The sequence below is a fragment of the Eleutherodactylus coqui genome, chromosome 9 (assembly GCF_035609145.1).
Source record: "Eleutherodactylus coqui strain aEleCoq1 chromosome 9, aEleCoq1.hap1, whole genome shotgun sequence".
Taxonomy (NCBI): Eukaryota; Metazoa; Chordata; class Amphibia; order Anura; family Eleutherodactylidae; genus Eleutherodactylus; species Eleutherodactylus coqui.
The window spans coordinates 63,799,176-63,826,303 of NC_089845.1; the positions used below are offsets into that span (position 1 = coordinate 63,799,176).

General features: G+C 43.6%; 1 protein-coding gene across 4 annotated transcripts in view; it reads left to right on the plus strand.

Moving 5' to 3' along the window:
- The first annotated feature begins 834 nt into the window (after positions 1 to 834).
- ZNF516 (zinc finger protein 516) overlaps positions 835 to 27,128 on the plus strand; it is a 131,367-nt gene continuing 105,073 nt past the window's right edge. Inside the window, exon 1 of one of the 4 annotated variants that reach the window (XM_066579481.1) lies at positions 835 to 927. The gene's annotated coding sequence lies outside the window, so the exon portion shown is untranslated. Of the gene's footprint in view, positions 928 to 9,266; positions 9,659 to 27,128 lie in introns of those variants that run through there. The other 3 variants (XM_066579483.1, XM_066579480.1, XM_066579482.1) reach the window with 3 other exon arrangements.

Genomic DNA, 27,128 nt, shown 5'->3' on the forward strand with positions numbered 1-27,128 from the left:
TCCAGAATTTCTCGTTCCGCTTCTTCAAATAAAAGTACAAAAGTACAGACTCCCACTTGTTCTTATTCAAAACACAAAATAAAAAAATATATATCTGCCTTCCCCCTATGCAAAAGAGCTGACAGTAAATGAAAGCCCAAAAATCCTGACTAACTAACTGGTTCCTCATAAAACATGGGAGTAAAGCATTCCCCGGGCATTCACACGGAAATATGAGTTTAGCTGCCATTTCACTCAACTAAGTGACAAGGACTGTGATGACTGAGCACTGAGGCCATATTGTCCTTGTGCTCTATGTGTAACAAGTGTGACATTGCTATATACATATAAGGACAAGTGTGATTTCAGCTGAATATATATATATATATATATACACACATATATATACAGTGTGTGTGTACAGCTGTATACATATAATCCATATAAAGATATACAAGTAAATCTATATATGAAGGGGTTCACATGGAAGTGCAGTCTACCCGTCAGTCATATGTGGGAGTCATTTGATGCCCGCACACTTTCCCCGCGTTGAAGCAGAACTTTGTGCGAGCTGATGAGACAATAGTAGATAGTGTGTGTGCATTTAATTTAGGACATACCACTGTCATGCTTGCGGGGGACACACTAACCTATACACTAAGTAAACGCCCGGCAGATCTCGCCTCCTTTCTCCCATGGCCTTAGTAAATACCATGAAGTGCAGTGTGTAGTATTACGTGTAAGTTTCCGTGCAGAAAGCCGCAGTGAGAAGTGGAATGTGTGCGGCGGAGAGCAGAGGCAGCAGCGGAGTCCCCTGTGAGACAGTGGTGCGGTCTCAGTCAATCATGTGCACTTCTTTCTTTATTGCATTCAGTGCATGGTTTCACCTTCAGATTCCTGTTTGTCTGTGTCCTCAATAAAATATTATATTTGGTGCCCACAGCAGAGGTAAGTGTCCTGGGGAGGGCATGGGCGGTATGTGACAGGCTGCTGACACACACAAGTTCTTATTGTGGCATTAGCAGATGCTTTACTTAGCATTTGCTTGACTTATAATGTAACTTTGCCTTTTTCCTGCCAGTCTTTTTTTTTTTTCTCAAGATCGTTTTACTGCATTGAAGACATGGAGTCCTGAGGCAGTCTAATGACGAGCTGACTCTTCTTTTTCCCCCTTTATGATCACATATAGCTTAGTCATATAGCAGCCTGCTGAGATGGCCACTTATTAAATTATTAAGATGGTATTGATTGAGTGTGTGCACCAAATGCCTGATGATGATGATGCTTTTGTCTGCTGGAGGTTTTTTTTTTTTTTTTTTTTAACATGACTACTATCTGTGTGAGAGAAGTATACACCGTGTATTAGAGGAAGTTGGGGGTGGAGTACACAGCACACAACTATTCTATTCCACATATGAAGGCTCCTCGCACTAAATCATCGAGCTTGGACTTATTACTGACTGATCAGTTGTGGATCCCTACTTTTTTTTAATGCTAATGTACTTTTACTTTTGATCTAAGCCAGACCCACATAAGGATCTAATTGGAATGTATGTGCTTGGACAAGTTTGGGAAAGTTTGCATGGGTAACTTTGTGAAAAGCTAACTGGGTGGGGTATTGAAATGGGCTGAGTATGTATGGAGGTTGGTGTAGAATGACAATCAGCCCTTGTTTGTTCCTAGCCCAGCTAACCTCCAGCAATTAAGTATCTTGAGAAGCTCCTGGATTTTTTTTTTTTTTAGCAAGAAAGTGTTTCTGTATATCGATTATAAACCGATGATGATGATAATGGCAGTGGGGAATGTCATTGCTGTATCTGATTACCTATTGTTTGCTATTGACTTATTTATGTTCTAGTCATTAGTTTTTACATGAAGCTAAAGAAAGCTATGTTATCGTAGAGGCAATGACCTAAATAACTGTGTGTGTGTATATATAATGTTTATATTTAATTAGGGAAAACCTGTAGCATTTTTGTAATGCAAATAAATGCCTGTGGGAGTTGTGCCAGAAGAAATGAAGATGAGTGTAAAGTAGTAGGCTGGTCATTACAAAGAATGAATTCTTCACCCTACCGGAGTGACTTGTCACTTCTCTCTCTATATATAATATGTATATAAATGTCTCAAAAGCGGGTATGTGAAGTGCTTACAGGAAAACCAGATTACAAGATTAACATCTGTTAACATGATCGTTTATCTCCAGCCAAAAATAGGTCAGTCCTTTCTTAAGGAAACACGATTGCTGGCGCATGATTAAATAATGAAATGCCATTATCGTATAGGAGACCTGCCCAATACTTGGAGGGCAATGCAATTTTTTTTTTCTCTTCTTCTTCTAAATTCCGACATCTTTTGTAGATCAATATAAGGTCAAAGTCCCTTTTTGGGCAGAGGCACACAACTCCCTTCCCTGTCCCATCCCCCACTTCTGCAGTTCACTATTTCCTGCTGGCAGTGTAGAAACAAAAGGATATAGAGAAGATGTGATATGTTGTGTAGAGGAGTTAGGTGGCTGTGAGGGGCGGGTATAGACGACTATGGCAGCAGGTTAAATGGATATTTCTCTGGAAGACAGGACTTGGATATGGAGAATTACAAACAGCGTTGATTTGCCTATCCCCTCCCTAAGAGGTAGCACACCAATCCGTGGCCTGTACCCCTCCGGGGGCTTATTGTTACTCCATACAGTGTCTCCCACCCTCCCTGGCAATGGCTCCTCTCTCTATTTACTTGTCCTGTCACCCTCCTTCCATAAACTCCATAGTCCTGGGAGGAGGGGCCACCTGTGTGTGAGTGCTCTACATGTATACTTTGTCATATGGACACGTCAGAGCCATTGTCACACAGGTAGGGGCAGGCACATTGCTGTGACACTGGGATTAAGCTAATTATGGAGAGCTACAGATAAGCTGTGGTGACACAAGTGCCACCCTCTCCTATTTCTGGGTGACTTGTATACTGGGCTAGAAGGATTGGGGAGGCTGTGGGCACATTAACCCCTCCAGTGCAAGAATGTAGCAAATGCTCTTGTCTTCTACATAGTTTCATGTAGGGAGAGCTAAAAAGTGTCATTGGTGGGAAAGGTCAAATCTAAAAAAAATGGTGTTGAGGTATTGGGGGATGGGGCTTATTAATGTGATGGTTGCTGTTTCTGTGCTTAATCTGGTTAAGAAGGTTTTTAGCAGGTTTAAACATAAATTATATTCTTGTTGGTAAAAGTGGGGTAATGGAATTAATCGCAACAAGTGTGACAGATTTATGAAAGTTTGCAGACCATTTTAGAAATGTGCAACATATGATACCCAGGAGAGCCCAAGGCTGCCAGTAACCCCGACCATATTCCCCGACAGGTGTGTGCTGCTTTATTCCTATTGGCATACATTATATGTAGCACATTTAGTAACAGATACGGTGACCTTGTCGGTAGCCCAAAAGCCTTACAGGTGACGATGCAAGGTGCTTTCACACAGGTTTTTGGAAAAAGGAATTTTTTTTGCGTGCCCAAGCCAGAAATGGATTAAAAAAAATAGAAATAATTAAAGCAACCCTCTGGGTTCACGCCAAAATTCTTTCCCAGGAAGGGGTGGGGGGGGGTTATATTACCTGTAGCTGTTCTTCTCTGGCATCGCTCCACCCCGCTAGAACAGTTCTCTAACTACCTGATGCACACACTGCACTGCTCTCTGATTGGCCAATAATGGTCATGTGAGCAGCTCTAACCAATTAGAATGGATGGTGTAATTAGCCTAATGGCTTATTCACACGAGTGATGGTCTTGTGCAAGTTTTGCGTGATGCGATGCACACACAACCTGCATAAATATGAGATCCACTCATTTGAATGGATTTATTTATTTTCTTTTTTACATTTAACCTTTGGGTGTCTCACGCAGTCAGAGGATTACAAGTGTTTCCTATTGCTTTCAATGGAACCATAAAAGGCATCACATGACACTTGCATGTTGTGTGATGTGATTTTTCCCATTTAAATCGATGAGAAACGCTTGCGATCCTTTGACTGCATAAAACTAGCGACTGAGGATTGCAATTTCACAGAAGTGATGCAAGCTGTTTTTGAGTAAACGCATGTAGGCAAGCCCAATTTCTCCGCCCGATATCGCGCTCACCCATGTGAATGTAGTCTAATACATCCCATGCACCTTGGGGATTAGGTTGTCTGAAGATTGCGTCGGCCATTTTGGATAGCAAATAATGGGATGCAGAACTGGTGGATTGAAGAGTCGCAACTGCAGGAAATCTACCTCCTCTACCCCTGGTCCCAAGCAGAGTTTTGTCCCAAAACTGGAGGGTCACTTGAAGGACCTATGCTACCTTCTGCTGGATCCACTTCTGACTGGCTCATAAAAATGACATCAAAACTTCAATTTTAAACAAAGCTAAACATTCTGTGTACGAAACCACCCTTAGGGCGCACACCCACTTGTGTTTTTTTTAACACTGCGATATCGCTGCATTTTTTTAAATGTGATTGTCAATGGGACCTTCTAATGTTAAAAACGCATCGCAGGTTTGTGCTTTGCGATTTTTGTACGATGCGTTTTTAACATTAGAGAGTCCCATTGACCTTCGCATTAAAAAAAAAAAAGCGCACAGCGTTAAAAAAAAACGCTAGTGGGTAGGAGACCTTAGGCTGTGTTCACACGGGCAAGAAAATCTCGCTAGATTTGTGCAAGACACATCACATCTCTTGCACAAATATGAACACATGAGCGATGTTTTCCTGCATGGCACCACAATGCGATGCAGGAAACAAATCGCGGCATGTTCTACCTCCCTGCATGCTCTTGCATCGCAGCGCCCATTGTTGTCAAGGAGACCAGCGGCAGCACCATATCACATGCTAGGTGCACTTGATGCGATGTGAGGTCTCCCATTGAAAATAATGGGAGGAACTCTGTGAATCTCCGCCATGACTGACAGCCGTGGCGGAGGTTCCCTTCATCCCCCAAGTGATGTGATAAAACGCCTCGCATCCTCGGCGAATTCACATGGATAGGGAGCGTGATATGGGATTCACGGGCCCATATCACATTTGCCGGTGTGAAGTCAGCCTTAGGCTAGGTTCACACAGGGCGTATTTGCTGTGGGAGTTCGCTGTGGCAAGTCAGCCTGCAGCCGCTAATCCCGGGGTTGGCCAGCCATGTGGACAAGATTTGTCAAAAACCTTGTCCACGCGGGGCAGACAATCTATCGCGGCAAAGCCAGCATTAGCCAACGCTGCGGCACGGATTCCCAGGACGCAGCATGTCAATTCTTTTTTTTTTCCCGCTGCGGCCTCACTCCTCTCTATGGGAGAGCCAGTCGCAACGAAAAAGCATGTGGCAAAGCCGCTCCAAAACCCGCAGCTAAGGCCCACAGGTTTTGAAGCTGCGCTTACCCTGCGGAAATCTTGCGAGATTTCCGGGGCAATTCCGCCCTGTGTGACCCCAGCCTTGGGGTATGATCACTCGGCGGATTCTGCCACTGAAATTTTCTGTGCAGAATTTACCTGTAAATCCGTGGCTAGTCTGCTGTGGTTTTTGGCTGTAGAATTGCACATGTATTTAACCCTTTAATTGAGCAAAATTTACATTCAGAATTTCTGATGCGTTTCCGCACGGATCTACATGAAGAAGTGACATATCCCTACTTTCCATGGAAATGCGTCTGAAATTCTGCAGACAGATTTTGCCCATTGATGAGGCTAAATCTTCTTGTAGATCTGCCTCATGATTGCCGCAGATTTCTGCTGCAGTCTTTCAGGCGGATTCGGAGTAGAAAATTCTGTGTCAGAATCTGTCTTGTGAACGTACCCGTAGGCCATGTTCACACGTAGCAGAAAATGTTGCTGATTAACCCACGTCAAAACACAGACATTAAAATCTGCGCCATTAGTCCAGATTTTGAAGCAGTTGTTGATGCAGGTCCGCAGCAGATTTCACTCAACTAAAGGGGTGAAATCTGCTGCAAATCTGCAATAGGCTTCCTGCACGCGACAAGGTCGGAACCGGCATGCAGGATCCGACCCTGTGCCCGGCCAGTGACCCCCGTTTACCGATCTCGATTCTTCTTTGTCTGTACTGCGGGAGCCCCAGCTTTTGCGCATGCGCAGTACAGATGATGCGCCTTTGCTAGTAGGCGATGACGCAGATCCCACCACCTTTCTGTAGTGATGACTGCGGAAGGGCCGCGGGACGGACGGCTTCTATTGACTTCAATAGAAGCTGTCTGTGTGGAAACCGCACAAAAATGGAACATGCTGCGATTTTCCTGCCGTGAGCGGAAATCACAGTTGATTTCCACTCGTGTTCAGGAAGGAGCGGTTCTCCATAGCAGGCTATGGGCGGTATTTGCTGCGGAATCCGGGGGCAGCTGCTGGCCCTGGATTCTGCAAATCAAATCCGCCCGTGTGCAGGAGCCCTTAAAAACTGTCAGAATCCGCACCAATGGTGATTATTTTGTCACTTTTTTTTATTGCCATGGTTTTAGTGTGGATTTTCCGCTACATGTGAAGGTACCCTTAAACAAGTTTTCCAGGCATGACCCAAAAAAATACTCCCTAAAATGCTAGATATGTATATATTTTTCTGTAGACGTCTTTACTGCTTCCTCACTGATGTTCGTTCTCCCCAATTCTGTTTACGTGTGTGCAATATGTCATATGTAGGGACTAGAGATGAGCGAGTACACTCGCTAAAGGCAATTGCTTGAGCGAGCATTGCCTTTAGCGAGTACCTGCCCGCTCGAGACTGTAGGTTCGGGTGCCGGCGGCGGGCAGGGAGCTGCGGGGAGGAACGCAGGGGAGATCTCTCTCTCCCTCTCTCCCCCCCCTGCTGACTGCCGCTACTCACCGCTCCCCCGCGCCGGCACCCGAACCTTCTGTCTCGAGTGGGCAGGTACTCGCTAAAGGCAATGCTCGCTCGAGCAATTGCCTTTAGCGAGTATACTCGCTCATCTCTAGTAGGGACCTGGTCACATAAGTGGGTTGGCCAGTCATGGCCAACAGTACCCACGTCGGTACGGTTGACATGTCGCCATGCTGATCCCACTGTGATCACTGTATGTATGCAGGGATGTCAACAGGTAGTTTCTCCTGGAGGGCTCTTTCACACGGCTGCATGTGGTTCTCTTGGGTTTTTCCGGCCACGCTGAAAAAAATTGCATGAACGTCCATTTTTCTGCGCTCACGGCCAGCGTTTTCTTGCTCATTCACACATCCGGGAGCGACGTTTTTAGCAAAGAAAAAAACGTCGCACCCCGGAAAACCCTCGCTCTGCCAAAATCCTTAGGATGCCTCCCAATGCATCAACAGAAGCACCTGTAAGCTTTTTGCAGCGTTGGTCACTGCTAAAATGCCTCTTCCTCCCTTTTCCCCCCAGCTCCCATAGGAGTCTATGGGAGCCGCCGCTGCATATCGGGCAACAGATAGTTCCAGAACTATCTTTTTAGCCACCGTATATACGCCGGCTGTACTTCGGTCGCGTATGTCCATTTTTGACGGCCCGACGTATTTACGCACTTTACATTTGCCTGTGTGAACCAATGCATTAGAATCAGAAACCAATGCCTCAGATGGTCGCGTACATCGGTTGGCTGTAAAAACCGTCGCCCTTTATGCGCTTGTGTGAATGAAGCCGAAAACCCTTTTAATAACTTGAGAAAAAGTTTTGCAGCCATCTGAGTCACTAAAAGGATCGTGAGCAAGGCAAATCCATCTGAGCACTTAGGGACCGCTTAGACGAGACGATTTCTCGTTTGACAAGCGAATGCTGTCTGAGTTCGCTCGTACAGCTTGTATGGGAGATACATTGTCGCTCTTTCAAACGAGAAATCGTTCCCATTTGCTGTAGAAGTGACAGAATGACCTAACAGGCGCTATTTAAAGCGAATGATGCGTTAAAGATGGTATCTATACCTGCATTAAATAAACAACGTATGATCAGCGCTCGCCGTATTTTAGACTGGACGATTATTGTGCACTCTTGCTGGTTGGAAACTTTTTATTTTTAACGCTAATTTTCCCGTTTTTATATGTCCCTCATTTTTACTGCACACTTTTTCAGTTATTGGTACCAAGTCCGGCGGGGACACAGTCTGTATTGGGGGATCGCCCCGATGTTGGGGGATTACCTCTGTCCCGATAGACCCGTGTATAGTTTTGCCGCCTTATGAACTTTATAAGTATATTTTGTGTAGACTTATCTCCTCATGACTGCAAAAAAAGATAATCTTAAGCACACCCGTCATACCGGGGGGGTTAAATAGTGTGTTGTATGGCCGCCGGCCCCCCGCCATATATATTCCAGTGTGCTGCGTCTGCTCCATGCATCCATAACATAATCATAAACAGGGGAGCAGATGTGGAAATTAGTCATAAAACAATTAGGAGTGTTAATAGTGTACAATATAAAAAAAAGTAATGGCGTGCAGTAGGAGAGAATGAGAAGTGCAGCTCGCTGAGCGCAGATCCCTGAATGCCATGAATAATGACCATTTCTGCCAAGTACAAAAGGCACATTGAGTGAAGGAATGTCTGTCAGGAGCCCATAGCACGTTATATGCACGGCTAATCCCCCACCCAACTTTACCCACAAAAATATATATAATCCCTTAGAAATTGTTTGGCTTTCATGAAAAGCAGCTTAAAACCTCCAGGATGTTCCACAAGTGTACGGCGGCGAATGTGGAGACACTCCTGTGCCTATAATGGAAGGTGGAGAAGAAGAGGGGGTGGGGGGCAATAATGGAAGATAGAGAAGGAAGGGGGGGGGGGCAATAATGGAAGGTGGAGGGGCAGGAATACTTCCACTTGTAATACACAGGGTTATTATGAGAAGGTGACTAAAAACTTGTCCTCTTTATTAAATGACCTGGCACAACTACTAGATAATGACCTCCCCCTAATGGCAGGCTTTTATTATTACTGTGAAGGGACCAGCCATATGTAACTACGGCTCCTCCCATCACTGGACTTGTGTGAATAAGCCTGACAGAAAGTAAACGTCCAATCACGTTGCAGCTTTTTTATACTTCCAGCGCCGCGACTGAGCTGTAAGCCGCGTGCTGATTGGCCTCTCCGCTTTCTGAGGTGATTTCCCTGCTTTCTGAGGTAATCTTGCTGTCCAATCACGTGGCAGCTTTTACACTTCCACCGCCGCTGCTAAGAGGTAAACCGCGTACTGATTGGTCGAGGTCATTTACCTCAGAAATGTCACAGGGCGGGAAAGTTTTGGAGGTGACGACGACGACGACCTAACGGCAGGCTGTTCTCCCGGTCTTCTGATATAGATAGTATGGCTCCTGTACCTGGAGCCGCCGCTGCCGTGTAGTGTCCGGAGGAGGAGCTCCGGCATAGCTGGGCGTCGTGTAAATGAAGCGGCTCCCCCTCTGTGTGGTGAGCACGTCACTGTGGACTGGGAGTGAAGCTCATAGCAAACAGGCAAAGCCCAACTTATAACCCCCAACAAAGACGCTGCTTCGGGGTCACCGGACGCTGCCCGCGGGCGCTGGAGACGCCACCTTTTTGTAACCTTAAGAAGTTTTTATTATTTTATTTTTTTGGTATTTTTTCCGTTCCTTTCCCCCCTCGCCCTGGATTAGTGTGACAGATGAGAAGAGTTGTCTTATGCACTCTGCATACAAGGACGCCGGCGGCGGTGGTGGGAGTCACAGTGAAGGTAAATGGAAGGGGAGTAAGTTTGTTGTGGTGCACAGGGTGCAGGGTAAGGCGTGGCAGCCATTGGGCTGTGCTGGAAGGGGGCACTACAATGTATTGTCTTCCCGAGAGGGGAGGGGGGAGGATCGGCCAAGGAGTGCAGGACGCGGACACCATGGAAGTTGGGACAACAAAGAGGAGGGGTGCCTGCACAGCAGCGGCGGCAGAACTTTCCTCACACCCCTCATTGTCCATAGGGCACCTCCAGTGCTGCTACTGCAACTTGATCATTCCTGCCTCCTCCTCCGGCCTCATGAATAATGCATCCCCAGCTCCTACCTTTACATTAAGTGGTGACAGTCAGGAAGTGAGGAGGCTGTCTGTATATCACTCCTCTTGTTGCATCATGGCTCACAAATACTTCTACATGTCACTTGATTGTGTGCGGGGCAAGTGGTCTCAGGGGCATTTGTGGTGGCATTAGTGGTAAGCAGGTCAAGGAGACCTCATGTCACCCCCCAGGGTATATAAGCAGTGGCCATCTGGGGTTAGGAGAACTAATCAGCTCCTTCCTTGTATTTTAAATGGCCATGTTGACTAATCACTTTGCATTTAACTTTTTTCCCCTGTGAGTGACTGTTTTGTCACACTTTTTTGGTGTAAATAAAGTTGCTGAATGTTTCTTTTTTTTTTTTTTTGGAGTGCTCCTGGGTCACCGCGACCTTTTATTGTAACATGTTCTCTTATCAAGGCTGGGGCTGATCATTTTACGTCATGCTCCTTTTGTTGTCAAGCGACCTCTTATTTACCAGGAATGCCAATTATCCGAAGCGATCCGCCCAAAGTATGTATATTCCATCCCTAGATTTGCATCCCTGCAGTAATAAATGGCTCTTTGTTTTTGTTTACTGCATGTAGTGTTGTATGAGCTGTATATTTTTTTTTTTCAGGTGTTTAATACACATTTGATTTGGAAAGTTAGAGGTTAATTTTTTTTTTAAAGCTGCAATGGAGTTCTTGGTAAAGGAGAGGGATTTCTCAGTGTTGTGAAATAGGTTGTTCTCAGCAGAGCTCTTGTGTGTTTGTATGGAGCACAATTGCCATTTTCTGGAATGGAGAAGCAAACAATAGCAGGACATTCACACACTGCCACAGGTGGTGCTTTAGCGAGAAGGCTGTGACTTTTTGGCAGGAAAGTACAAATTGAGTAATCTAGTGAGGGTTTTTTTTTTTTAATTTGAAAGTTTTGGATTCTTTAAAAGTTGGGGACATGGCAGAAAGCTATTAAACCACCAACTACCACCACCCTCGAGTAGCTGCCCAGGGATCTATGCGTGTTTAATACTGTGGGACAGACAAAATACCCTTGGACTTTAGCAGCCAATTAGACCCCTGAAGGACATTCTAGTAGCTCGGTGTAAATCAATTGAGCTCAGATAATTTGTAGCTACTTGTCTCCTGGGATCTGTGCAGTATTGGGATAGGGAGGTCCAGATGGGACGGGTTTGTCCCAGAATTTATGTACCCACCCTTTACATGGAAATTCTGCTGTATTTACAGTAGCAACAAGGATGAGATTTTGAAAACTTCGGCCACAAACTGGGGAAATAAAACACACAAAACCTGCGTGGAAATTGACGTGTGGTGCGGAATTCAGTTCCACAGCATGTCAACTTTATCACAGTTTTTGCTGCAGAATTCAACTTTTCTGAATGAAGGGGTGAATGATGCGTAGGAATATGCAATGAAACCACCTTCAAAATCTGCACGGTTTTGGTGGCCGGCTTTCCACTGCTGATATGTTGCAGAATGCCTGCTGTGGACATTCTGCTGCAAATTAAGCTCCCATGTGGGTCCAGTTTAACACTTTTATTTATTTATTTTTTTAATGTTGATAAACGCTACATTACTTTTATTTAGGCCACATGCAAGTTTTCCCCAAGAAATTAACATAGTACAGCACACGCACCTGACTGGAAGCGGTCCTATATTTGTAGGCCCTGTGCTTTTTGGTCCTGTAAAAAATGTATGTGTGTGTAATAAATATATATATATACACACATTTACACATTCCTGCTTTTATTTTTCTTTCAATTGATTTCAATGGGAAAAAATGGATCCATTTAAAATCAGTTTATAGGGAATTTGTCCCCATGTATTTGCAGCCCTCACTGAGAGCACCATGGGGTAGTGCCTGTAACACTAATTACAGTGACATGTCTGTTGTGTGCATCTGTGCAGTAGTTTTGGAGAAACTTGCATTTTATTAGTACCATAGCAGCCAGACTCAGGACATGAGCTGCAGCCTAGCCACACCCACCCCGCCCTCCAGCCAATGATTGACAGTTATCTCTTTATACACAGTAATTGGTAGACAGCAATGGATCAGTGGTTAGAGGGCGGAATGACTGTAGCCAGTCTGCAGCTTATGAACAGTGAGGACTGCTTTAGGCTCCATTCACACGGGGCAGTTTGGTTGCAGTAAAAACTTCACCAAAAAGTGTATTGTTATTCACCAAAATAGTATGTTTTTACTATGTTTGTACTAAAATGTGGCAAAAAAACGAACGCTGTTTTGCAAATGCTTGTTTTGGTGTGTTTTTTTTTATTGCAAACCGCACTGCCTGGTGTGAATGGAGCCTTAAGTAGTCCTCTGTGCATGTGCTGTTACTAATAAAAGACAAGTTTCTCCTAAATTACTGCACAGATACACACAGCAGTCATATCAGTGTAATCAGTGGACCTGTCACTATGCTATGCTGCCCCTCAGAGAGGTTCAATAGGCTGGTGATGGAGTCTCTATAACTTCAGTTTCTCCGTTACAAAAATGGAACGGAGCCCAAATAGAGATGTGAATGGGGCCTCAGCTGTAGGCGGTATTGGTACCATTAACTTTATTCTATATATTTTTTAAAAGGGTTATCCAAGTTATTTTATGTTTAAAACTTTGTTCTCCATGCAGTAATATGAACTATATACTCTCCTCTCCTCGCTGTAACCTGCTCCACTACTCGGTAATTAGCTTTTTTTGTTTGCTAACAGATTGCAGTCCTGCCTATTTACAGGATGTGACAGGCTGCTGCAGCCAATGACAGAGCTCCGTAATTGACTGCTGAGCTCTGGGTGGCTGCAGCAGCCTGTGACCTCCCGTAAATGGATTGGGGCAGCCTGTAAACATGACGTCTGAGGGGAGACCCAGAGCTGCGGAGTGGGACACAGTGGGGAGAGGTGAGTATATGCCAGTTAATTATGTTACTGTATGGGGAACAGCGTTTTACCATAAAACATAGCTTGGATAACCCGTTTTAAGTAACGAGGTGCAGACTGCAATTCTTTGCCATTACTTGGTCCACTGTTGTTGATTAGTCAGAATGGGAGCACACACCTCTTTCCTACCTTGAGCTGTGCAAGAAGCCATGGAGTCACTTTCCTTCAGGCGAACTGTATGAATACAGTGTACTAGTTATCGTCATGGCTTAAAAATTGAGTAATGTAGTCAGTATATACAGACATGGCACTGTCTTTCAGGATCCGTCTGTTTTGGACTAGTGACATCAGAGTCTGATAAATAGACTCCTAAAATTGTACCTCTGCAGCTGGCGAGTGCTATATCCTGCCTCCGTTCCTAAATAGGATATATTTTTTCCAGCTATTTTTCATTACATTGGATCTGTATGTAGAAAGTGTCAGCTGTTTCTGGCATGTTGACTCTGGGTGACCTAGCAATATTGTTCAGTGTTTTCCCAGTCATGGTTGTGCTACAGGTGTGGATGTCATCTACTGTACGACAAGACGTTTCATATGAGCAGGAATACTCTTCTTGGAAGTGTACCATTTTGCCATTGGGAAACTATGTATTGCAAGTGCCCAGTGAAGGTGTATGTAACACATCTCAGGCTGTGCATTGCAGTCAGTACTGTCCTGCTTAATAAATGGAAGCTGTATGAAAAGCAGAGACTGGACAGATGTGTAATTGGTGTAAATGTTATTATATCCGCATAGTGATAAGTTTTTGTTCATTTTGTTTAACTCTACAGAATATCCTAGCACTATAAGGATGTTGATAACAAACTGATATCCTATCTACTCCATGTGATATATTGTACCCAAATATCATAGTGCCTTTATGCATCGCAAGCTCCTTGTTTTAATAAACCATATTTGATTGTGTAAGTAGAACTTTGGAATAGTTTGCCATTGTAAACCTGGTTAACACTTATTTACATGATGCGTATGTGAACTGGTCACTTGGTTTCCTGGCTGAAATGAGCTCAATTCATAGGTTTGTTTTGCAGTTGAGATTTCATTTTTTTTTATCAGCTGAGCCTTTAAAATAGTTTATTAGGCCATTAGGGTTAGTCTTTTATATCATGACAAAACCGGTGCAGTGGTTGTGCTGTCTAGCTGGTAGTTATGCTTTTCAGATGTCTAAATGGTAACAGCTGCTTCTTAAAAGATGAGATGTTTTTGCTGCACTTAATTTCCAAAGCCATTTTGGCTTGCTAGTGCACTTCATGTGGAAACCACACCACATTATTCAGGAATCTGTGCGTTTTTTTTTTTTTTTTGTTAATTTTTATAACCTTCCTACAAACATTTGGCCTTTTAAGGCCTCATGTCCACGGGGAAAATAAGATCCGCTGCAGATTCTCCATGTAGAATCTGCAGCGGGTCCCTCCTGCCCCGCGGACATGAGCGCCGAAAATAAGAATTTAAAAGCATTTACCTATCCGGCGCGGGCGGGGAAGGTCAGCTGTTCCTCACGGCCGGATCTTCATTTTCGGCCGGCGGATGAATTCCTCACGCCGGCGGCACGTCGCCGGCACGTCGTCGACGTGTCGCGCGCATGCGCCGGGCACATCCACCGAGCCGAAGCAAGGAAGATGCGGCCGTGAGGAAGAGGAGACCTTCCCGGTCCGCTATGGATGGTAAATACTTTAAATTCCTATTTTAGGTCTCCCGCGGATCCGGACGGCTTCCATAGGCTTCAATAGAAGCCCGCAGGAGCCCCGCACGAAAATGGAGCATGGTCCAGATTTTTCCATGCTCCATTTTTTAAAAATCCCTTTTATTGACGATCCGCGGGTATTTATCTACCCGCGGGTGGCCAATGCATCCCTATGGGGTGCGGATCCGCATGCGGGAGATCCGCTGCGGATCTTAAATCATATTTTGCCCGTGGACATGAGCCCTTAGGGCTCATGTCCACGGGGAAAAGAAGAATTAAAATCCGCAGCGGATTTTAACTCTTCTCCCGCGCGCGGATCCGCACCCCATAGGGATGCATTGACCACCCGCGGGGTAGATAAATACCCGCGGATCGTCAATAAAAGTGATTTAAAAAAAAATGGAGCATGAAAAAATCCGGACCATGCTCCATTTTCATGCGGGTCTCCCGCGGGGACGGCTCCCGCGGGCTTCTATTGAAGCCTATGGAAGCCGTCCGGATCCGCGGGACACAAAAATCACATTTTACTTACCCGCTCCGGTTTTTCTCTTCGGCGCCGCGCCATCCTCTCTCAGCCGCGGCCGAATCATTTTGCTTCGGCCCGGCGCATGCGCGGGGCACGTCACCGACGTCATCGTGCACATCCGCCGAGCCGAAGAATGAAGATCCGGCCGCGACGAGAGAAGATGACGCCGCCGCGAAGAGAAGAAACGGAGCGGATCGGAGGTAAGTTTATTCTCATTTATTTGTATTTTCAGCGCTCATGTCCGCGGGGCAAGAGGGACCCGCTGCAGATTCTACATGTAGAATCCGTAGCGGGCCCGATTTTCCCCGTGGACATGAGGCCTTAGTTGTCTGCATTTTGCCTGTGAGTTGCCATGTTGTATTTGGAGCCACGATGACACTGATATTGTCCACAGTTTTCAATGCTCTAACCTGTGCCTAGAGTGCATATGTTATTTAGGAATTGTATTGTTGGGTGTTTTATCGTGTAGACGGTCATTGTTAAAACTTTCTAATGTTTGCTTTAAGTTGCATGTATACATTTGTGGTGCTAACAGTCTTTTCCTAGCAAATGTGTGAGACCTGAATAAGGTTGACATTGGCAAGGCAAGTATTGTTGAACACATTAGCTTTATTTGTTTTTACTGTTGTGCATTCCATTAAAGGACAATGGCACCTAACTTTTGCCCGTCCCAAGCTATTTTGCAGTTCCTTCTACTTGGTATGTGATTGTAGTCCAACCATTTTCTACCAGAATATTGGTAGAAATAATCTATCTGTCAGACTCCTAATTACAGATTTCACACATGATGTTTGGAAAACTGCAGCTTTTTCTTTTCCCCCTTCCTTTCTTTGCATTCTATACCCCCCCCCCACCTCCCACACAAGCACCTGCCATAAAATGCAGCTAAATATTTGTCATAAGTGTAACTGTTGGGCCCATGAGGGGCTACCGTCTGACTACTGATCCTGTGATTTGCACAGGAGTGATAGCCGTTCAGATGAATGGAGGTGGTGGAGGCCGGGATTGTTCCAGCTGCTGCCTCCATTCACAGTAAGGCTGCCTGTCCATGGGCGTTGCGGTATCCCGCGTTGGAGCCACCGCCGGGGAGCAGGAGCCAGCTGGCGGATCTCCGCGGAGATCCTACCTGACAGGCTTACCACGGAGAATCACGGCGATTCGCAGCATGCGGGATTATCGCCGCAGGGAACACAGTGCAAAGATGCATATGGACAGGCAGCCTAAACGAGAGTTGTTCAAACATTGAGTGGTACCTGTTTGTGGCCTGATCACCTGCTAAAAACAGTCACTCTAGCGATTTCTCGCTTGGTTTCCTGTTGACGGCCGCTTGTACATTGGATGATTATTGCCTGAATTCGGGGACTTGTCTAAAGGTACCTTAAGTCTACAGAGAATTTTGAACTGTATTACAAACATTACTTTTTTTTTTTTTATTTAATTCCCTCCCACTGTTCCCAAATGCAACATTGTTTGGTGCAGCTTTTTTTTCTAAAAGCACATGAAATTCATTACCTTTTTTTAAAAATTTTTTTTTGCTTTTGCAAGCACATAAAAAATTAACAAAAAAGGTTTGTATGAGCATGGGAAGCCTTGAGGTGTTGCCATTCATTTATAGCATATGCAAAGGATTATGCCGTAAAAGTCAGACGGGTATGGTTCTGTCCTCTGGACCTGCACCATCTCCTCTTCTGTCCCTTGCTTCTCCCAGCCCGGGTTTTTGGGATTGACCATAGGGTGAGTGAGCTTACGCTATGCTGTCTCTGCAATGCCTATAGAAGTCAGTGGGAGTTACACAAATGGTGTAGCACAGCAAGCTGTTTTGTTTTGTGAATTCTGAGTTATAGAAATTGTATAGCTATGCTATTGACTTTTTTTTTGCTGCTGGAGAAACTGTTTAGCCCAGCAGCACTCAGTTGTTTCTATAAGGCTGCCTGTCCACGGCCGTGACAGAATATCGCTAGCGATATTCCGCCGTAGGGGAGGAGGGGGGAGCACTACAGGGTCTCCGCGATGAACCTATCTAAATGATAGACTCACTGTGGAGAATCGCGGCATGCTGCGATTTGGATCACGCGAGCAGAGAATTGCTATGATTCTCCGCTCGTGGATGTGGGGCTGCACTTTCCATAGTTTGCATGACACCCCTTCCATAGTAGAGCTCCGCATGCGATTTATCACCGCGGATTTCGCAATGACACCTTACCCGGCCAGCTCGTACAGAGTGGTGGTCTCATCTACGCTTTCTTCCAGAAGACACATTACCCCTTACGAAGATTGCAAAAATTTTTTATAAGAGCTATAAAGTTTTTTTTTTTTATGGCCATCTAGAATTTCATAATTTAGTACCTTTTTCAGGTTTCATCGATTTTGGTTTCAAGGGATTTTACTTTAGTATTATGATTATTTGTATTTAACAGCTCCAAGTAACTGGGAGAAGTTACTGATACCGATGAACTGAACCAGTCAGGTGTTCTCTCTCATGCTGGTAGGGGAAGTCCTGTCCCAGTGAGTCAATAGTGATTATACAGTATCTGTACCCAAAGCTATTCTGTGCGGATCATAGTGAAACTGTAAAATCGTTGCTAACTTGCCACAAATGTGACGTGCACTGCTGCTAGTACATGCACACTGAAAGCTTGTCTTAGGCTTTACATGGAGGAGTTGACATTGCATAGGACACCACCAAATGAATTATTTTGAAGCCGGTGTGTGCTATCCAATATATTCTTGTGTACACCTACATCTGATTTATTTATTTTTTCAGGTTACCACTCTTTGTTAGAATTCCATGTAAAACCTAGCCAGGGGTGTATCGTATTTTATCCAAACTGATGAATATCCTGTATGTTTTTGATGTTTTAGGAGTTTGGTGGCAACAAGATCTTTTTCTAGTTGACATAAACTGTTGTATGTTTTAGTTCTTTGGTTTTCAGAACTAGGCCAATTGTTTCTCCTATCTGTAGTGTATTTTTTTTTTTCCTTTTTAGTTTTGGCTTTGAAGTGACATATAACCTTGATGCATAGGAGATGATTTTACCATTTTCCTGCTGCTGTTTTACTTACCCTTTTGTCCTTGGATACAGGCATATGCCTGCAACAATTATTTTGTTTCCTGCTATCAGTTACTTCAGCATTCCTGGAAATAAAGTCACAGCAACAGTTAAGGTGCCCATGATACATTAGACTAAAGTTGATGAAAATGGAGGATTTTAATCAAAACGATTGTTCATCAGAAGAAATTTGACTGCAAATTGTTTCAGGCGACCAATGATAGAGAGTCATCGGCTGGAAAGACGTCAATCACGTTTGACGTTTTCATCCGATGGTCAGACAAAAGAGCTTTTGTTTGAAGAAAATATTCTGTGCTTAAACAATATTTTGTTGAAAGAATGTTCCCACAAAGATATCTCTGTATGCCAATACAGACTAAAGCAGTTCGGTTGCAATAAAATCCCATCAAAAAGTGCATTTGCAAAACTGCGTTCGTTTTCTATAAACATAGTAAAAACGCACATGGTTTCAGCGATGCACTTTTTGGTGCAGTTTTTATTGCAACTGAACTGCCCCGTGTGAATGTTGCCTAAAATGTATATAGCTGTATCTGTGAAATGAATGTTCACTAGACAATTGTTCGTTCAATAGTTGTTCAATTAGCAGCCCACTTCTGTCTAATGTGTATGGACCTCTTCACTGCAGGATTATAGAGGGATTTTTCTTATTACCTGTTTGTTTTGTTTTGGTTATTTCTTAAGGCCCTTTTGGATGGAATGATTATCGTTCAAACGAGCAAAAGTAAATGATCGTTCAGTTCTAACACACAGCAATGACTGAACAACAAATGATAATCGTTAACTTTTTGTTTGTTTATTTTATGGAGCCATAAAAACTATTGTTGGCTCGTTCATTTATCGTATAGTTAAAATAGCGCTTGTTCAGTCGTTGTCAACCACTTAGGCCAGATGTTCATGGGCAAATTTGAATTGCAGAATCCACACATGGCACCCGCATGGACGATCCGTATTTCAAGCCGCTCATAGGGAGACATGGGCGTCCTCAGCTTAAAGTATGGGGATTTGTTTTGCTGCCCTTCTGGTTCGGAAAATCGCAGTATGCTCCATTTAGCTGCGGTTCCCACGGCAAAGCAGGAGATTTGAAAGAAAAACTCTACTGCGCATCGCGGTGGCGCAGAGGACAGTGCTTCCGCACAAATCCACAGTGCAGACCCGAACACGTTAGTACATGCAAAATCCGACCTGCCCGTGGACATGAGGCTTTATACAGTGAATGTGAAAGACGGAATGATTCTGAATAAGCTAATGATGTATTTGCACAAGCGTACTCTGACATTAGCTCGTTGAACGATAATCGTTTGGTGTAAACAGACCCCAAGTTTCAACTTTCTCTTACAAATGTTCATCCCCTTAGTGACCACCCATATATTTTTTTTTTACTCCATTCACTAAGGGACCTTAAACCTGCACAATCACCTTTTTACAGTGGTGTAGATTTAAGCTGGCAAGGGTCTACCCTGCCCTGTAGAGAGCTGGGTTTCCTGCTATAATGGCTGGGAGCAAAGAAACCTCCATTCCTGACTATTTACCTCTTCCATTTTAAAATCAATAGTCATTGCAGCATGTAAGCAAGTGATGGGGAGGAGGCTCCTTCTGTCACCTATTAGCACCTTATGATGCAATTGCAGGATGTGGATGGGTTTCCATGTGAGACAGAAGCCTGACAGGCTTCCTTGTCCGCCATGTCAATCAGACCCTGCCTCCGGTAGAGTCTAATGGGCTGACACTGTGTGCATAGGTCACTGCATTACAGAAGTAATGAAGGTGTAATCCTTTGATCGCTAGCATAGCATACTGCAAATAAAGTTTACAGTTTCAATAAAGATGACAATTGAGGGTAAAATTTAAAAAATCGCAAACCCTTTTAATGACCTGAGCAATAAAATATTTAGTTATTTAATCTCACATGGTTAACAATATAAAAATTCACTAAAAAAGGTCTTAATTGCTATTTTTCATCCATCTGCCTTGCAAAAAATGCAATAAAAAGCGATCAAAAAGTCACCTGCACCCCAAAAATGTATAGATGAAAATTACAATTCTTCTCACAAAAACAAGACCTGACAAAGTCGATGCAAATGCAATTTTTTTTTCTTTTTAAACAATACAATTTTTTTTTCTTAAAGAGGTATTCAGGTTAAGCAAAGTTGCTGTCAGATGAATGATTATCAAATATTAAATTTTGTAATTTTGGTTCTGCTTTGGATTTTGTGTCTGTAGCTCTAAAAACCATTACCTTCACTTCGTACTTCAAAGTGTTTATTCAGACGTGGCTATGGATATGACCTGCAGCTACGGCCCGGGTTTGCTCAGTAGAAACGACCAGGAACATTTTTTGTTTTATTTTCAGCTCTGAGGGTCGGATTGCTGACCAATAGCAGGGCAGCACTTAGCGGGGGCGTGCACAGGAAGGAAGTACAGATCATGGAATTGTGATAAATGTAGTTGCAAGCTGCACAACAGCAGGGATGTGGCGTCTATCTTGGAAAATGGCGATGTGGGGACACATCAGAAATTGAGGATAGGATAAGCAGGTAATCGGTGTGCGTTTTTTTTTTTTAAATTTTTTTATTTTTTTTTTAATGCTCCTAAACAGCTGTATGTAATAAACATGATGCAAACACCTTTCATATCTGGAATGTTTGAAAATTCGCTACAACCGTAATACCCTTTTAAGCTATTAATTTGGTATTGTTGTAATCGTGTTGACCTGCAGAATGAAGGTAAAAGTTCATTTATGCAGTACAGTGAAAGCTAAGAAAAAATATATATTTCAGAATCGCTGTTTAAAATGATAGTATGTAGTGAATGCAGTCTCATGTATTAATGGTCTAGATATTCCTTAGAACACACATTGGGTCAGATGTACTTATCCTGTTGAACAGGCAGATAGTGTAAAACTTAAAACGGTGAGTCTAAAAATGGGCCAAACTTGTCATAGGGGCAAAATGAAAAATCTGGTGCATCTCTTGACCATTTTGTCTAACTTCATACCACTTATTATTTGGCTCAGTTAACGCCAAATTTTTGGTGTAACATGACACATTTAAACGCTATCTTTTCTCCTGAGGGGGAGCAGCTATACTATAAACTGAGGAGACTCAAATGGCCATGCGGAGATTTATTCCATCTCCCTTATTTGCATTACACATTTAAGCCACGCCACCTACACTACCAAGCTATACTCTGTTTCCAGAACACCACCCCTCGTTGTCGAATGCAGCAAAAGGGATTCTCTTTCACAATATTTACTACATAACTGTATCTAAAAGTGGATGTGATTTTATTTATTTTAATTTTTGCTTTTTTTATGAGGAATTAAACAAAACAAAAAAAACCCTAGGTTTTGACACCTTTTTTGACAAAGCTTAGAGGCAAGCAAATTAGTAAATTTGCCCCAATGTTCTTATTTCCTCCCTGCTTCCAGTGCATGCATCTTTATCAGTGGACTATTTAAAGGGGTTGTCCCGCGCCGAAACGGGGGTTTTTTTTTTTCAACCCCCCCCCCCCCCCCCCCCCCCCCCCGTTCGGCGCGACACAACCCCGATGCAGGGGTTAAAAAAGAACACCGGACAGCGCTTACCTGAATCCCCGCGCTCCAGTGACTTCTTACTTACCTGCTGAAGATGGCCGCCGGCATCTTCTCCCTCGGTGGACCGCAGGGCTTCTGTGCGGTCCATTGCCGATTCCAGCCTCCTGATTGGCTGGAATCGGCACGTGACGGGGCGGAGCTACACGGAGCTACACGGAGCCCCATTGAGAAAAGCAGAAGACCCAAACTGCGCAAGCACGTCTAATTTGGCCATTAGACGGCGAAAATTAGACGGCAACCATGGAGACGAGGACACCAGCAACGGAACAGGTAAGTGAATAACTTTTGATAACTTCTGTATGGCTCATAATTAATGCACGATGTACATTACAAAGTGCATTAATATGGCCATACAGAAGTGTATAACCCCACTTGCTGCCGTGGGACAACCCCTTTAAGTATTTATTTCTCTACTCCTCCTGTGGTAGTATTCTTTTAATTGCAAATTAATCACATCCATCTTTGTGCCTTGTCATAAGTATGTGTGTATATAGGTGCATGCCTCTTTGGATCCATTTCATTATGCCTCAGAATCCTGAGAGGTTCGAAAGCTCGCTAGAACATCATGTATTTTTGTTAGCCATTAAAAGGTATCATATCTACAAGATTACTTGGTTTCTCTTGCTGGGAAATAATCACATTTTGCTCTACTAGCTAACACGGTACCAAACTTTTTTCATTATTACTCGTTACCTGCATGGGTAGCGCTTTTATTTTACCACTAGTTGCTTGGCTGCACCTGTACTTGAAACAATTGCAAGTTTAGTTTCAGCATGGCAATTGGCGGAAAGACCTGATTAATACCTGCAGCAGGTCACACATGTAATAACATTTTTATGTGTGTGGGCACCTAGCTTTCCCTCTTTCTGATAGGTTAATCAAATAAGTATTACGTTGTACTGATACATTGACTCTATTCAGTGGGCCTTGCACAATACATACTTTACAAGCTTACAGAGTTTTCTCATTGAAAGAATTCCCTTGTAGCAAGGTTAATAATAAAAGAAAAGGGCTAAAAATTAAGGGCCCCCGCCCACCTCTGTGGTGCCTGTATTTCTGCAGTGCATTATTCTGAAATGTTAATGTTCCCATTAGTTGATTACATTATATGGTATTGCTTATCCTGATGTCCAGCTGGAGCTTTTTAGCCGTGTTTGTATAATGATAATATATGTAGTTCTGCTGCATCACAGAAAAGCCATGTAAGCAAGTGTCAGATCCACTGCTGTAGAGTTACAGGAGTAGACTAAATAAAGTCAGGCCTTGTAACAAAGAGGTGTTTCTCAGTGTCCTAATTTAACAAAAGCATTGCTGATTGACACAAGCTGACAACTCTGCATGAGTTTTGCAATTATCCAGCAGGTAAGAAAAGTGATGTTTTAGTCTTTTTCAGTGTTTCTCTGCAGCAGTGGTTGCATCATTTTTATACTACTGTGTTACTATGTAGGATTGCTTTTATTAAGGTGTGTCTGTGTTTTCCTGCAATCCTGAAGACTATCAGGAGTATGAAAACCTGGGCCTCCTGCACACGAGTGGATTTGCATTACGAAATCTGGGATTCTGCAGCAAATCCAGGCCATAGCCTGCTATGAGAAAATGCAATTTCATCCCCACGAGCTGAAATCGATTGCGATTTTCGGCTTGCGGGGGAGGAAAAGCAGCATGCTGCGATTTTGTGCGGGCTATGCATGGCCGTCTTCCATTGAAGTCAATGGAAGTCGTCTATCCCGCAGCCCTTCTGCAATCATCATTGCAGAATGGCTGCAGGAGCAGTGTAATCGCCCTTAGCGACAGTGCGGCGTGCTCTCAACTGTGCATGTGCCAGCTGGTGCTCCGGCCGACACATTCGCAGCAGAAGAGGCCGCGCCATAGCAGCGACGCGGCGTCCTCTGTACTGTGCATGTGCCGGCTGGGACATTTGCAGCAGAGGAGAAGACACGGGACAGGTAATCTGGGGTCACCGGCTGGGCACTGGGTCGAACTCCACTGCAGGATTCCTGCATGCGGGGGTCCGACCTGCTTGTGTGCAGGCGGCCTTAATTGCATTATAGTTTTTATAAAACCTCCCCGTGTTTTTTTTTTTTTTTTTTTTGAAGATCCCAGTATGTTTGAGTCCTTTGAGTGACGTGGCAAGAATAATCAATAATTTTTAATTCTATTATGGTCTTAAGGCCACACACTAGTGTTTTTGTGTGCTATGTGTTAACCCAGGGATAGCACAAGGCCCCAGCATAGGGCTATGAGGACATGCACATTGACTTTTTTCACGTGGGCTGACTAGTCTGTGTGTTTAAAAAAAACAAAAACCCTCACATGTTCTATTCCTGGCTGTATTGAGGACAAGAAATGGTAACATTCTAAGTTAGGCTAAAAGAGACTTGTGTCCATCTAGTTTAGCCTGTTACCCCCATTGTTGATCCAGAGGAAGGAAAAAAAAAACCCCAAATGTTTCAAAAATAAATAAGTTAATCCTCTTGTATGTTCCTTGATTTTTGCATTGATTACTAATAGAATTAAAATGCCTACTCTGTGTTCTACAAATCTTATTTGCAGGTAATATTTGGAGGTGATTACTAGTAAAGGGGATTTTTTTTGCCAGTGAATGGGTAGGGAATGAAGTAACAAAATTAGCTATTATGACCATCCAGATGGTCTCTCGAGTTCCCTATTGTAGCAGTCACATACTGTTTTATGTTTAATATGTTTTTATTGAAATTTTAACATATTTATATAGACAGACAAAGGAAAAAAAACAACCTACAGCCGATCGCGCAGGACTGCAACATTGGCTCAAAAATTTAGGAAAAGCAAATATCTTAATAAACAGAGCAGCTGGAGCCTCTCCTAAAAAATCTTGCCGCTACATTCTTAACGACTGTATGTATAGAATACTATAACATGACACCAGCGCCTCTGAACTAGCACTTTCTCCTACTTTCGATTGATTCTACAATTACAAATAACTGAGGTCATAAAACATAAACTAAGACTAGAGCCTTCTACGGAATCTAGGAAAGAGACAGAACACAGACACACATAGGATGCAGAGAAAAAGAAAGAAGGGGGACAGGGCTCTCGAGGTCGCACAGGTAGACAGGAACACTCTGTAGAGAGAGAGAACCCTCTGATAGCAGTCACATACTGTTTATTGTACATATGACCACGCAGGCTTCAGTGGTCACGTGCTGCTCATGGCAGTATCACTATTGAAGCATGTGATTGGCTGAGTGGTTGCATGTACAATGAATGGCACATGATTGCAGCCGTTTCTTCTGGGATGTGTGCAGCACGGATCAGGGAGTTTTGGCCCTTTTTAACCTGCTTGCACAACTTTTGTGTTCTCTCCTATTAGAATGAATTAATCCCATATAGCGGCCAAGGCAGTGGCTAATGGTGCTAATGTGCAGTTTTATACCAACTCTGTACATTTTTTCCCAAATTATTGTTAATTCCTTAAAGGTGGTGGGCCTCAAGCAGCATAATTTCCCTAGCTAATAGCGATAAATGCATGGTCACTAGGACTTGAACTGATCATGGCCACAGTGATCCCAAGTTCCCTGTTTGAATGGAGCAGTGGTCACCCATGTACACAGGCACTCCATTCACTATCTATGGGACTGACCGAAAGAGCCAAACACTATAATAGGTGATAATGGTTGTTTATGGGTCATCCCCTGTAAAGACTCAGTGACTGTTTTGTTCTTTTGCCTTTCAAGATGAGCCATAACTTTTTTTTTTTCTCGTTTGTTTGTTGCATGAGGGCTTGTTGAGTTGTGTGTTTTCTTTTTTTTTTTTTTTAATGGAAGGCTTTTCTTGTCTATATAATGTATTGTTTAATTTTTGAGGGTCAGAAAATACCCCCCCCCCCCTTCTTTTAAGTGGTTTTTATAGTGTCCACTGTGCAGTAGGAATGACATGGTAAAGGGTTTTCCCCAATGATTTTCCATACTAAGGCTGCATTCCCACGAACGTATATTGGCTCTGTTTTCACGCCGAGCCGATATACGTCGTCCTCATGTGCAGGGGGAAGAGGATGGAAGAGCCAGGAGCAGGAACTGAGCTCCCGCCCCCTCTCTGCCTCCTCTCCGCCCCTCTGCACTGCTCCTGGCTCTTCCATCCTCCCCCCCCCCCCCCCCATCCTGCACATGAGGACGACGTATATCGGCTCGGTGTGAAAACCGAGCCGATATACGTTTGTGGGAATGCACCCTTAGACAGGAAGCTGATGAATTTAAAAGTCATCTCCACTCCATCCATCTCCAGTTATTTATTTATTTTTTTTGTCCCTGTTGAACCTGATGGACAAGAGAATCTCCAGCCTGAGTAGGGGATGTTCTAGCTGACACCAGGTTTCCCTTTTTAAAATTTTACCTGTCAAACAGCTTGGGTCGAGGCGCACTGCTCTCTTCCCTGATGTGATGATCCCAGTCAACACTGCTTGGTGGATGGGACCTGGCAAGCCTATTGTACATCTGAGGAAGTTGAAGTCAGTCGCTAGTGGGCAGGCTGCAGTTCCCAGTGTTGGACTATGTGATCAGTAGTTGAAATTTTGGGTACTTTGTTAGGTTACTGCAGGAAGTGGCAGAATTTGGCTGCAAAAGTTTTGTTCTGTTGCTAGATCTGGGATGGGGGGGGGGGGGGGTAGAACAATCTCAGAGAATGTTCATTCTGATGTCTACTTAAGGTAGGTTGAAACCTTCTCATATACTGCTGTATCCTGGTAGCTCCCGGCCATGGAGGGTCCGCCAGTTGCATACTGTAATTCTTGGGTATCTAATCTTGGTCCAGTGAGTAGCCCTTACGGATAGTTAGAAAGATAAAGAAAAACTTCAAATCTATCCTTTCCGTCAATCCTTTTTTTTTTGGGTTTGTTTTTTTTTGGCCAGGGTGCTTTCCAAAAATCTAAACTGGGTAAACCACCTAATTAAGCAGTGTGCTATTTGTAGTAAAAAGCTTCTCATGTCATAAAAAATAAATGCCAGATGCGTGTATCTAATATCTTTTAAAGGGGATGTGTCATCAGAAAATAACCTGTTGTGTAAATTAAGTTTGTTAAAACATATTTGAGAATTTTGGTAATTTTTTCTTCTCACCTCACCTTCCTTTAATGGTCGCAATTTTTTTTTATTTTTTTTTTAAACTCCTTGTAAAAACTCCTAAAATTTTGCATTTGTTACTGATCACAGAGCCTAATAATGTTCTCATGCTTCCTGATCTGTAGAGAAAACTTTGAAGCAGTTATTCCATTATTATCACAGGCAGGATAACATTGAACGGTAAATACCTATACATAGAGAGATCACAGGGTCCACCATTCATAATAGCTGAAAAGCTCCTACTATTTCCCACTTTCTG